This window comes from Pristis pectinata, chromosome 3 (assembly GCF_009764475.1).
Source record: "Pristis pectinata isolate sPriPec2 chromosome 3, sPriPec2.1.pri, whole genome shotgun sequence".
NCBI lineage: Eukaryota > Metazoa > Chordata > Chondrichthyes > Rhinopristiformes > Pristidae > Pristis > Pristis pectinata.
The window spans coordinates 46,892,966-46,906,507 of NC_067407.1; the positions used below are offsets into that span (position 1 = coordinate 46,892,966).

General features: G+C 40.2%; 1 protein-coding gene across 6 annotated transcripts in view; it reads left to right on the plus strand.

The window, feature by feature from the left end:
• LOC127568611 (KN motif and ankyrin repeat domain-containing protein 4-like) overlaps positions 1-13,542 on the plus strand; it is a 115,317-nt gene that overhangs the window by 24,402 nt on the left and 77,373 nt on the right. The window contains exon 1 of one of the 6 annotated variants that reach the window (XM_052012574.1): positions 1,709-1,732. The exons of 3 other annotated variants lie outside the window; for them this stretch is intronic. The gene's annotated coding sequence lies outside the window, so the exon portion shown is untranslated. Of the gene's footprint in view, positions 1-1,708; positions 1,733-4,769; positions 4,929-5,473; positions 5,688-13,542 lie in introns of those variants that run through there. 2 more of the 6 variants (XM_052012569.1, XM_052012572.1) reach the window with 2 other exon arrangements.

Below are 13,542 nucleotides of genomic sequence, written 5' to 3' on the forward strand. Positions count from 1 at the left end.
GTAGCTACAACATGAGTGGGGAAAGGCAGCTGACCTTCAATTGATAAGCCATCAGATAGTTTTCCAAGCTGGACTGCTGTGATAAGGGTCGACTGGCTGGCAATGGCAAAGACATTTTTGGAGTGGTCAGGGTTGGGAGCAGGGACCCCATCAATTCTGGGAGAGGATGGATCATTTGTGCCCCAAAGAGCCACTGCCACCCTGTGTACACATCAGCACCTCCACAATCTACTGACCCACTAAAATCCCTGAAAGCTGTCAACTTAAACAGTGGGATCCAGGGTCACAGGTTAAATTTCTGCTTCAACACTGCTTCAATGCAAACTGACATCAACCACCAGGGACTACATCATGCTGAGTTTCCGATGAGTGTTAATGGAGGTGACCATTCTGTACTTGAAAAGACATATCCTAGGTTCTGCACAGAACCTTGTGGAAAGTTGGTGCTGAACTCCTGCTTAACATTATGTACAGGCTGTATGGCCGAGTTTGTAATGCACTCAGCGGTGATCTGGTAAAGCAGATATTCTTTTGCAGCTGTCTCCATCCAGCTCTTCTTCAGTAGAATTATTGTGACCTCACGTGCCTGAGAGCTGAGCTCTCCCCATAACCTGGCTCCTGCACCTCTCCCTGGTTCCCAACAAGCGTGGGTCCCTTCAACATCCTAGCCTCTAAAATGTAGTATCGCCTGTAGGCAAGCTGGTGTAAGAGCAAGTGTAAGATTGATTGAAGCCTCCACTGCCATCTTCCTCCTCCTCCTCCTCTGACAAAGTTGTAGTCTTGGGTCTCCAAAATGTAAAAAGTGACAAAAGTTGAGTTGGTGGCGAAGGTAAGAAGCGTGTGCTTGGGCCAACTGCATCTTGTCAGGTGAGAGAGAAGTATGATGAAAAAGGAAAATGGGAATGTAGATACCCATATCAATCCCTCCTGCCTGTCAGCAGCACGCTTTCTCCTGCCCAGTGGTTAAACCATGCACCAGCAACCATCCTCCTCCATTTCTTATCTGCTGCCTCCTGGAGTGTGCCAACGCCTACTGCAAGAAAATTGGAAATGTTTCACCTCTTGTCCTGTATTATGTCTGGGTGGTGGACTGCCAGGATTAAATATCTGATCGTGTGGCCAAGCTGTGAATTGTAAGCACAACTTTGCAAAGCGCTAACTGTGCGAGAGTTGGGTTGTGTATGTGAATTAAATAATTGGTGTTATTTGGCTGATGGGGGGGGGGGGTAGTGAATTAAGTGCTGAGGTGTGAACGGTGGTAGACTTTTTTGTGCTGTATCCATGTTTTGGGTACTGCACTCCTGACACTGACCTGGGCTGCAACTTTATCTCAGCCTGCTGAGCATGCGTCAGGAAGGCCTCCTGCTGTCCACTGATATAGAATTTCTCTGTGTCTTGAACTAACTGCATTGTCAGCTAGACCTCAAATGTTTAAGAAGGAAGTTTAATTTTGGGGGAAAAAATCTCCTGCCACTTTTTATGGGGAATAAACACCTTGCCTTTAAGAGGTGCAGGCTACCTTTAAGTAACACCAGCCGTTTGTGATTTTTAGGCCCCTGCTGATTTGCCTGCAACCAATGAACTTTGTGGCTATGGACTGCTGCATGCAGCTTCCATTTAAAACAGCAGGGAACACCAAATTAACATGTAGCCTGCAACACATTGAACAGATGTGGGTTCATCCTGTACTCAACCCATGTGCCCATGTTCAGTGCGAGCTAACTTCGTTCTGGTAAGGATAGATTTTATTATTTAGGTAAATGCTGAGCACGTGAAAACTCTGTGAATATACGGGTACAGTGCCTCAAGGTTACTTTTCATCATGGTCCTGTTTGTGGGAACTTGCAAAGTGGCTACGTTTCTTACATCCCACATGAACAACTTCATTGGTTCTAAAGTCATGAAAGGTGCTATATAAGTGCAAGTTTTTTTTAGTGAAAAGATGTGCTCAGTTTCTTAGTTGTACACCTATTGCATGGTCTGGGCACACTCCTGATTGCCTGCTCTCTGATGGAGCCTGGTGCAGGAAACAGGTGCTTTATTTGTTGACCCAAGTGCCTCTAAAACGCATGCTTGTTGTTGGCATCAGAAACCAGTATTCAGACAGGAGAATTTAATGTCAACTGAATGAACTGAAGTTATATATCTTTAAAAAAAAACACAGGTGAAAGTTATGTGTACTAAGCCAACACTCAATGTTCTCCCCTTTCTCTTTAATATATTATTCAGGTTTGATAAGACTGTATAATGGTGTGCTAATCCTTATTCATTTCACACACACAGTGGTGCTGCTATGTACAGGGTGCTACTTACGAGGCTGTTTCCCCAAAGTAGATGGATTGCTCAAGTGTCTTGAGAGAGTTGAGCTTCCTCTCAGAAGTTCCACTCCAAACGGTAGAGCTGTTTGCCTCCTCATTGATCCCTTTGATATGGCTTTGCACCAAATCAGCAATTGCATGCAAGTGAAAAGCAAAAAAGGGTGCAGATGCTGGAAATCTGAAATAAAAGCAGAAAATTCTGGGAATACACGGCAATTGTGGAGAGAAAACAGGGTTAACATTTCAGGCCAATAATCCTTCAACGACCTTCTGAGTGTCTCCCACACTGTTTTTATTTTTAACATGTAATGTGAGGGAAGTATGGGCATTTTCCATTTTGTCAAACATGTTTTCCACTAATGTTGAAGTATTAAACCTGATCAGTAGCTTAAATTCTGTGTTGCCAGACTGCAAGTTCTAACCACCAATGTCTGATTCCTGTTACAGCCTTCTGTTTCTTCATTAGCTTCAGTTTGATTTCCATAGTAGTAACAACAGGAAGAAATTATCACTTTAACAGTAATGTTACTGGGTGCTTTCTTTGTTACCTTCTGAATATCTTGAAGATAGAGGGCAGCTCATGTAATCATACAATTGAGTTGACAGTGCTATTGCATCTTTCACCATTCTCTTTCCTTGTGTGGTTTGCAAGTGTGCCAATGACTTCAAATACATTTTAATTTCAGAATACAAGTTTGTCCTTCAAGTCTCCTGTAACAATCGCAATTACTTAATCATTATTCTTTTGTAAACCTCAGCTAATTATGTCCTGTGGCGTGTTGTAAAAGCTTTCTTTAATTTCAATCCTGTTCTTATTCTAGTAGAAGGTCAAAAGTGAGGATGTTCACTAATTATTGCACAACGTTCAGTTAATGGCTGCTCAGAGAATGAACATGCAGTAGGGACCAAGACCACATCTAGGCAGGGGCTGATAAGAGTCAGATAACATTCCTGCCACTCAAGTGCCAGACAGTGACCACTTCAACAAGAGAGAGTCTGACCACTTTACATTATCTTACTGATTGATATCTTGGGGTCACTACAGACCAGCAACTCAACTGGGCCAGAGATATTCATGATGTGCCAACAAAAGCAGTCAGAGTCTGGAACTAGTTGGAGCTTTCCTTCAATATCTCACTCCAGGACTACTCCATTCTTCCATTGTGAGAATTTTCTGCCTGCGAATGCCTTCTGAGACTTGAATATAGTTGCATGTTTCCTTGCAGGTTTCATTAATAAAGAAACAGCCACAAGAGAATGTGAGACACATGGGCAGGGAAACTACTTTGATTCCTGCTGTGTGCATTGGTAGCTTATCTTCCCAGTATAGTGCAGAGGGTTATATGAACCATATCTCAGCTAGATTAGCATTTTTCAGGAAACAATGGAAGATAAAGTTTGAGATAAGAACACTTTTCAAAGGTGGTTATTACAAAATGCCTTGAACTTGAACTAAAGTGCAATGATTAAGAGTCAGAAAAATCAGTCAGAATCTGCAACTGCAAAGTGACAGCCAGGAAAAGAAACTTGAGTGGGAAGTAGCTGCAACAGAATTTAAGCTTAAAATTGGCATAAGAGTATGATCAAATATTGTGAAAATAGGAAGATTTATGAACAAGAATTGCAGGTCCCATGTAGGAATTGTAAATAATCAATTGGGTATACTATTTAATTCTGTAAAATGTTGTACGTGGAAGCTTACTGTGTGCAAATTGGTCACTACGTTTCTCACATTATAACAGTGGCTCTTATTTCAAAGGCACTCCATTGACAGCAAAGTGCCCCGGGGCATGCTAAAAGGATAATGAAAAGCACTGAATCAAGGCAAATCTTCCTTCTGCCCATAAATGACACAATTAATCACTCGTTAGAATACAGCTGGCATGATTCTAAGCACTGTTTTCTTATGATAATCACTACTTTTAATATCAATGTTTGGTAATGCTCATAACATCATGAATTTTATCATTTATTTACCCTAAGAGTGCTGTTAGGGAGAATGTAACCAATTGAGTTCAAAGCTTTCCATTTTGTACAATAAAGCTAATGTTTGCTTTTATTTGGTGGATTTGTTTTGAACAATGAAGAATATTTGAACTTGCCATTGAAACAGCACCCATTCCTTTAAGTCCTAAACCCACATTTCAGTTTTCATAATGTGTAGACAAACCCTCAAGGAATGCTGTTTCTTTTTACAGTTAGTAAATTAAATACCACTCCATTGCAATAAGTTAAATACAAGCTGATTCTTTAGTACAGAACTGCAATGAAGAGTGTGCTGTTAATCAATATCATTGAACAGTGCCTGGTATCTTAATAGTTAAGGAGCAAATGATCCATGATGAATGTTAAAACAGGCATGCAAGTGTCAGTGTTCACTGGGGGGTGTGTTCTTAAGACTATTTTTCATGGACAAATACTTGCAAACTAACCAGACTTATCCTGTTGACTTTGGCGTACATGAACAGACGGTTATGGAGTGGCATCCAACATCCTGATTGCATCAGTAGAATAATTGAAACTATACTGTTTGGATTAAGAACATTTTACTTTGAGTTTTCACATAACTGACTTTTCTGGTGTAGGAAATATTTATTGAAACTTTTGAAGGTAAGGCAAATTAGTGCTTGGTGTGTTTAATGGCGTGGAGTCTTAAAATTATTCATGACATTTAATTTGTTATGTATTTGGTCAAGCTTATTGTTGAAATTTGAAATGTGTGTGCAGCTTAAGTGGTCCTTCTAATGCTTTTTAACAGTTGAGGAAGGATTGATTTCTTTACACGCTTCATATATGTATAAAAAGTTGTAGTGACCACTGCAATAACAGTTAGCAAATGTTATTAACCAATGTAATTGTTATTGCAATTTCTGATTAAGTAGTTTAAACAAATTCTCACTGTTTGCCTGTTCGAAGCAGCGGCCAGTGGCTCAGAAGTAGAATAAATTATGAATCAAATTGTCTTGAAGCAGAATTTGTTCACATTTACAAGAGGAAGCTCATTGTAAAGAAAGTAGAGAGAGTTGTAACCTATGGGGAATATTTCTTTGAATAGTAGGCAACTATTGTCTTGTATACAACGTGGCTGTTTTGGATCCAATCCAAATATACACCACTTTGTGTGAAGTGAGAGTAAACAGGTCAATTAAGTCGGTCTGCATTGGATACGAGTAATGTATTTTTGCGTTGTTTGGTTGAATGTAAATTACTCCCAACAATTAGACTTAATTTGTAGTTAAATACTGTACTTCAATACAAAGTCCAGACTTGCAAAACTTGGGCTACATATCATATGGTATCTGCATCATTGTCCATGTGAATGTTTCTGTGTTTATTTGTGCAAAGGCTGGAAACTCAACTGTAACAAAGGTAAGTTTTTAAAGTTGGATTCTGTCAATCAGAATCTGTTATTAATTCTCTGTGTTAGATCATGAACTCCCCATAAACTGAAAAGCAACTTTTTGATGATAGGCTTTCTTTCAAAAGAGCAACGTAATCCTGTCCATGAATTAGGGAAGGAACGTTTCGTTCTTAAAGAGATTTAATGTCAGGGATAAAAACAAGATGCTGGAAATCTTAGGCAGTCCCTCGAGGTCAAGGATGGCTTGCTTCCACTCCAGCTGCGTGGGTTCGGTGGTGACTGATGAGTCCCATGCTGGCTTTGCAGACTCTACCACAAGGTGTTTGAATGCTTGATAGGCTGGTGGGTGGGTGGGTTGTTTGGGATATTGTGTTCCCTTCACACCCTTTGCTTTATGCTCCCATTCTAGAGACTCGAGGTGCTCAGTACCTTCCTGCATGAACCTCTCTTTTGAATGAGCTGTGAATTGATGAGGATGTTACATTCTTTTTAAAGAAGCTTTGAGAGTACCTGAAGTAGTTTCTTGTCCTCCTGGAGACCTCTTGCCCTACGAGGTTCCAACCATGAGCCTTTTTAGGGGAGTCTGCTCATGGGCACGTGGATAACATGCACATCCACCAGAGCTGTGAGGTGTGATCAGGGCCTCAAGATGTTGGTCTGGGAAAGCACACTGCAGTTGATTTGCCTATCTGACAATTGATTTTGATTTTGTGAAGATTGCATTATTGGTACTTCTACTTTGAGCTTTGCTCACTGTAGATTCTTCTATGTTTCAAAGTTCCTGCGGGGGGAGATCGCTGCTGTCCGGTGTCCATGAGCTTGATGCTTGGTTTGAGGTCATGGTATTTAAATACTTTCCCTCAGTCAGCTGGAAGTAATGGTGAATCTCATTATTGATGTTTGCCTGCACTGATTAGTACCTCCTGAAATGTGGAAAGTGATCCACATTCTTCCAGGTCTGGTTATGGAGCTTGATTGTTGGGATTCTGTTTTGCACTGTCTCTCATATGCCTATTGTAAGGCCCGTCCTATTGCATGCTTCGGTGGAGGAATCAACAATGACTGGAAGCTTGTCCTCTGTATAAATACACAAGCATCATCTGTGTATTCTTAATCAACAACTGAGGTTGGACTGGTCTTGGTTTTTGAGTTGAGGTGACAAAGGTTGAAGAGTTCCTGTTCCTCTTGTAGATTAACTCCACTCCACATGGAAGCTTGTTGGAACTGAGGTTCAGTATTGCAGTAGAGAAGATTGACAAGAGGGTTGGTGCAATGGCGCCATTTGCTTGGCTCCGGTCTGCACCTGGGGTTGGGTCTGTCCTGGACTTCTGTTTAGGATAACTTTCTGTAAATGGGTTCAGAGCAGCAAAATGTCCTCCCTGCCGATCCTCAAACTTGGCGCAAACCTGATAAATGGAGGGCTGATATTTTGTGTCTCAGTGTTGTAGCTTAAGTCTGCTGATGTAAACAATACGACTTCAGGGAATGGCTCTGGTGAGAAAGTCAGGGATCAATACCAGCGACCAGGGAGTGATTCCATAGAAAGTGTCAGGGATCAGTACCTATGGCCAGGGAATGATTCCAGAGAATGGCAGGGATCTTCCAGGGAATTTCAGGGATCAGAATCCATGACCAGGGAATGACCAGAGAGAGTATCAGGGATCAGTGTGCAGATTCAGGGAGAATTACAATGAGAGTCAAACAACTGAACACTTCAGAGTGCACAGCAGCATGTAGTAAATTCCCCACCCCAGAGGACTGTAGACACTGAGTCATGAAGTATAATTGAAGCTAAGTGAGAGAGGTATTTTTGGAATCCAGGGTGGTGGGAATCGGCAGAAAAGTGCAGTTGAGACCAAAGAGATCAGCTGTGATCTTATTTAATGGCTTGAGGGGCCTGTGACCTCCTCCCGAACTTTGTCTCTCAATTCTTTTTACCCACCTTTTGATTCCTATTCCTTAATGCATTTACACAATAATAATCTATCAGTTTCAGTTTTCAAATTTCTTGTAGCCTAACTTCTGCGATGTTTTGAGTGGGAGTTCCAGATCTCCAGTGCTTTGTGGAATGAACACATGATAGACAAACAGGATCAGTACTATAACAGCTAAATTTATCCACATTATTTCAGAAATGAATATATTGAAACAAATGTAAAAGCCAATAGTTTCATATGTATGGTGCTATCTTGAATGCATGGACATTAAAAAGTGATGATGTTCTGTTTTTCAACTATTGCCAGAGATCGCTATTGAAAATACAGAAGATCTTCAGAAAAAAAGATACTGATAAATGGAATTGACAAATTGCTTTGTACTTTTCAAAGACAATTTCCCTAATCTTCCACATCCGCCTCCTCTTGTTGGGGGTTATGCAGCAGTTGACCTCTTGAAGACTTCAATGTGATAACTCTGGGCTACTCCTCCCAGGGGGAGTCATACCGCTGGCAAAAATTCTCTGCTTTCTAACTCCGGATCCCTCTTAAATCTTAGCATTGCAGATCAAAGTAATAAAGATGAAATCACTTCTTATATCACACTAAATTGAATACAGTGTTGCCATCACACAACATGATATGAAGTCTTTGTAAAATACAGATGGGAACAACATCAAGGCCATTTGTTTGTGTTCTCAGCTGTAACCTCCCACAGTTAACTACATTCCCACCTACTCTGCAGTTTTACATTCCCCCATCTTTTTGTTGAACCCCAGCCCAGAAACTGAGCCAACTATTGGTTTGAAGATTAAAGTCAAGGCAAGAATAGAGTCCAGTTTAATCCTTGATACAGCTTAATAATCAGAGGCCTAACCGCACAAGGTGTTTTAATTTGCAGCAAAATAAGAAATGAATAATTTAAATAACTTCAGCTTCAACATCTTATCTGTGCAAATGAGGGAGGCCAACTATCAGTTTCCCTGAGGGAGCCAGATAAGGAAGAGTAAAAAGTCGCCAAGGAAGGTAATTTTCCATCAACTCTTGCTGAGGGTTTGTCAGTGTAGATGCCACAGAATGGGTAGCAGCTGCAATGACATTCTGATGTTCACAGACCAGTCAGCGTGTGAAGAATGCCCATCTGGAAGTACCTGTGAAAGTGTAACCGAGAAACCAACAGTTTTGGGAGAGGTGGAAGGAAAAGAAAGACAAAAGCAATCTACTGACTACAACAGCATTTCTACAATGTATTGCTCTCTATGCCAATGAGAAATTACTTTAAATCCAAATGAGCCTCTCTCAACAAAGTCATGGGTGCCAGGTTTCCTTTGTGATTTTTTCCCTATGGCTGCTCCACATTGTACTCACAATGATTAAATGAGAGCTGGTAACTCCAGGACCCCATTTCATAATGTTCTTCAGTCAATCCCCCAGTTAGGGTAGGTGTTTCTGAGCAGTTTAATGCAGAATGAAGGGAATGATGCATTAAACAATATCAGACTTCTACTCCCAAAATCTTGTTTTGCAATGGCTTTTGATTTTTCTTACTGCAGAGTGTCAAACTTTGAAGATGAGAGATGACATGATCCCACCCAACTGTAAATGCAAACATCAATGGGAATAATGGTGAGCATCAGAAAGGGAATAGTGATTTGGATTTTGGGTGTGGTGGTATTCAGGATGAGAGACTTTGTGGAAAACTTTGCACTATTAAACTGCTTGAAGTAACTGGCATTTGAAAATGCCTTTTAATAATTGAGCAGAAACTGCTCAATTATGAACAGCGGTGTAATGAGAATGTTGTTTTGAATTATAAGCAGTCTTGAAGAGGGATCCCTTACAATTTAAAGAAAATGTACTAAAGCCCCGGCATTTCATCTGTGGTATATCTTAATCTTTGACTTTGAGACGGATGGTTTGAATTCCCCATTGGTTAGAAGAGCTCCAGAGTGGCAGAGTAGAAAATGCCTTCTGGAGTAATAGTCAGTGGGATTCAGATTATAACATTCCTGTTTGATTCTCCTTCTCTTATCTTCCGTTCCACCTGACTGCTGCAAAGATAGCTTGACAGTAGAATGCAGTCTGGTTTTTTTTCCCAAAAAGGTGAATGTGCCTTTTTGGCTAAGTGCCAAAAATGGTTCAGAGCTGAGCAGTTCTGTAGTGGAGAGAAAGGTATGAAGGGAATAAAACTTTCATATTTTGCTGGCTTTGCAAAATTGATTGAATATTATTTCCACCATAACACTGCAAAAAGTACTGCTCCAAAGCAGGATATGTTGATCTTCAGCTGACTGTTATCTTCTGCAGCTTTTATTTATAAATTCCATTATACTTCCACATAATTAGGTTACTATATTCCCTGCACATATTTGAACTGTCGAAATGCATGTATCTTTTCTACTTTGCCCTTAACCTTCTGTGTTTGGAGGACAAGAGGTTTGAAAAGGCAGTCTAATACATAATGGTAGATTGAATATTATTTTATTCCAGGTTTCATCCCTGATCCACACTGATTTAGCTGGCTTGATGATTTCAACCCTTCGTGCTGGACTGATGCTAGGCAGATGGCAGGTTAAGATCCCCACAATCTTTTACATACTTTACTAAGCAGATGACAAAGCTGCTGCCTGAAGCTGGCGGGCTGCTGTCTAGCACTTGCACATTGGGTCCCAATGATTCATTGAGGCAATTGTCAATAGGACAAGTACGAGCAGTGAGATTCCCTCCAGATCAATCCAATGCCAGGAATGTTAAGTTTCAAACTTTTCCTTGCAACGCCCTTTGAGTTCAGGAGGAGTAAGCATTCTTCCTCTAGGTTCTGCAAGGAAGTCTTCTCCGGCGCAATCCTGCCCTTTTTCAGTCACGGAGGTACCTTGTGCAAAGAGCCTGCAACTGTTTCTGTGGATTTACTTGTATAGTGAGGGACCTGCATATGATGTAGGATGTTCCTATTTCATGTCTGTAATGTATGTGAGATTGACAGGTGAAATTTAAAAGACATACTGAAAAGAGTACACTGTTCCCCTTACTTCAATCCCTGCCAGTCAAAGCCAAGGCACCAATTTCAACTGAATAGCGACATGTGGACTTGCATGCCTGTGGGCAGGTTTTGTTTATCAGTGATCCTTTTGGATGTTGGCTGGGACTGGGTTTGATGTCTTCCTGTCATGTAATCTTCACCATGTCTGGAGTGACAGTTTGGGCAAGGTGCACCAGCAAGGTGGCACCTTCAAGGAAGCATTGCAAAAAATGTATAAAAAACAGTTCTTTTACAAAGTTTTTGTCAGTGTGATTTTAAAAAAAATGAATAAACATTTTAATTATTCATGGTATTGTATTTGATAAGGTTCCCTACAATTAATCCATTCAAAATGGTCGCTTGTTGTAAAATTGCAGAACACTTGATCCTTCTGCTGTGATATCAGCAGAAATAGCACAGGGATATCAGTAGATCATTCAGTCCATGAGCCAGCTGAGACATACTGAATCATGACTAAATCATAGCTCATCTGTATCTGGTCTGTATCTACTCATCTTAATTCCATTGCTGTTAATACATGTATCCCAAAAGGGTTGTTCCATACTTTTAACTTCATGTATATGGAGATGTTTTCTAACTTCACTCCTCAGTGGTCTATATCTAATATCCCTTTGATTTAGACTTGCCCAACAAGAGTTTCTCTTTAGGGCTCCTATCAACTCCTGTCATAATCCTATTAATATTTTGTTTTACAAGCAGAAGGAATTGATCCACTCTTTCCTCCTCAATCTAACAATTGGAGCCCTGATGATGTTCAGGTCACTACTGAGTACACTTCTTCTTAGTTTAATATATCCTTAGTAAGGTGCAGTCCACAGAATTCTATATTGCCTACTACAGATATGGTCCAACTAGGGCTTTGTTTAGCTTTCGCAAACCTAGACAAAATCTTTCGTATTCTAGCCCTTGAGCCATTTGAATTATATTTTGTACCTAACTGTTACGTATCAGTATTATGTATATGGACCCTTCAATTTCCTTGGACTACCACTATTCCCAGCTTTTCACCATTTTATATAATACTTAAGTCAATCCTGTTACAAAATGTGTGATCTCACACTTGTCTGTGTTGGATTCCATCTGCCACAGTTACACCACTCATTAAACTAACAGTACCTCAAGTGAGTTTATGCTCCTGTCTGTACTAAGTGCTGCACCACCAGCCTTTGTACTTCTGGCAAATTTGGAGAAATGGCTCTTGATATTATATAAGTGATCAATAATGGTTGATTCCCAGCATAGAACCTTGGATGGCAACACTAATCATTTCCTTCCTCTTTGAGTATCAACCCTACAATGTGTTCCACTGCCTAACCAGGTCAAAGATTTACCTTGGATGTCATGAACTTCAATTTTGTTGAGTTACTTGTATGAAATCATGTTGAATGTCTTTTAGGAAGTCCCTGTAAACTACATATATAGACATTTCCCCCGTTTACTTCCTCGAGGAAAAAAAAAAATGGGTTTGTTGGCGTGACTTGCAGTTGGCAAATCCATGCTGGATCTTTCCAGTCAAAACTCAATTTTCTAGCTGTTTGCCACTCTATGCTTAGTCCAATGTCTTCCCCACTTAGAAGTTAACACTGCACTGTTCCTAGCTTTTGACTACAAGATCTAAAATTTCTTATTTGTGCCTTCTTAACTTTCTTAAATAATAATTACATTTCCAGAATTCTCATGTATGTTGACAATTGCTGGATCCAGAGAGCCCTGGAAGATTAAATCTCAAACATCTAAAGCTTCCTTATAATTGGAGGTGGAAACCATCAGATCCTGGGGATTTGTCCGTCTTGGTACTTTTTCTTGCTTACAATTAGCTAGTGAATCCTATTCTTTGAATTGTTACCAGTTTCCTGAGGACATCAGGTAGATTCTCATTTCCTTTGCTGTGAAGACTAACACAAATGAAGTATTTGATTGGATTGCCCATTGTTTAGTTTCATTTGCAATATTACCCACCAAAGATTTTAAAGGGTATACTTTAGACTTAACTAACCTTTTGGTTCAAATATACAGATTGGAATATTTTTATCTGGGTTAAGTAGAGACTGTTATATGATTGACACTTTTATAATTCTGCACACGACAAAGAAAAATCTTTCAGCTCTAGCTCCTGAACACCATTAGACATTGTCTAGTTTCTGTATTTTATCAATTTGACATTGGTTGTTGCTCTTCTGAACTTCCTCGATTCAGTGAAGCTTCAAAAACACTGTTCCACACACTGTTCTTCCTTCCCTAATCCCCACTATTTTCTGATTAAGATGCATTACACCATCTTCTAATCTACTCTGTTTGTGGGAGCACCTGTAGTTTGTCAAAATAATGTTGGATTCTCAGTGTAACCTTCCTGAGATGCTGTAGATTGCTGCCAGCAAAGCTTTTCTGTGTAGGTGTGGAGAGAGTGATCAGCTTGTGTTTGTGCTCCTGAAGCTTCTAAGTACACAGAGCTAATTAGAGGAAGCACATTTAGCTATGAAGTATTTGATGTGAAGTCAAGTATTCAGACATGGATCTAAACTGGATTTGAAGTTAATTTCACATTAGCTGCAGTTTCGGCGGTGGTTACAGCTCATTAAGCAGACAGAGTCGCCTCATTTAAGGCTTCAATATCAAAAGAACAGATTACTATAGGCATGTGGAAGATGTATGAGCAGATAGTTGGCAGATGGGTTTAGATGTGACAATTCCTAGTTAAAAGCTCGTGTTTTAAAGCACATTTGCAGAATTGATTCAGAGCTTTAGCATATTGAGGGCATGTTCCATCCACAGCCACTTCCCTTTCAACACTTAAATAGTGGCTTTATTTTCAGAGTCCTGTGCTTAAGAAATTTTAACTCCTTGCATTGAACTATCTGTCTGACCTGCCAATCATCCCCATTTTGTCCT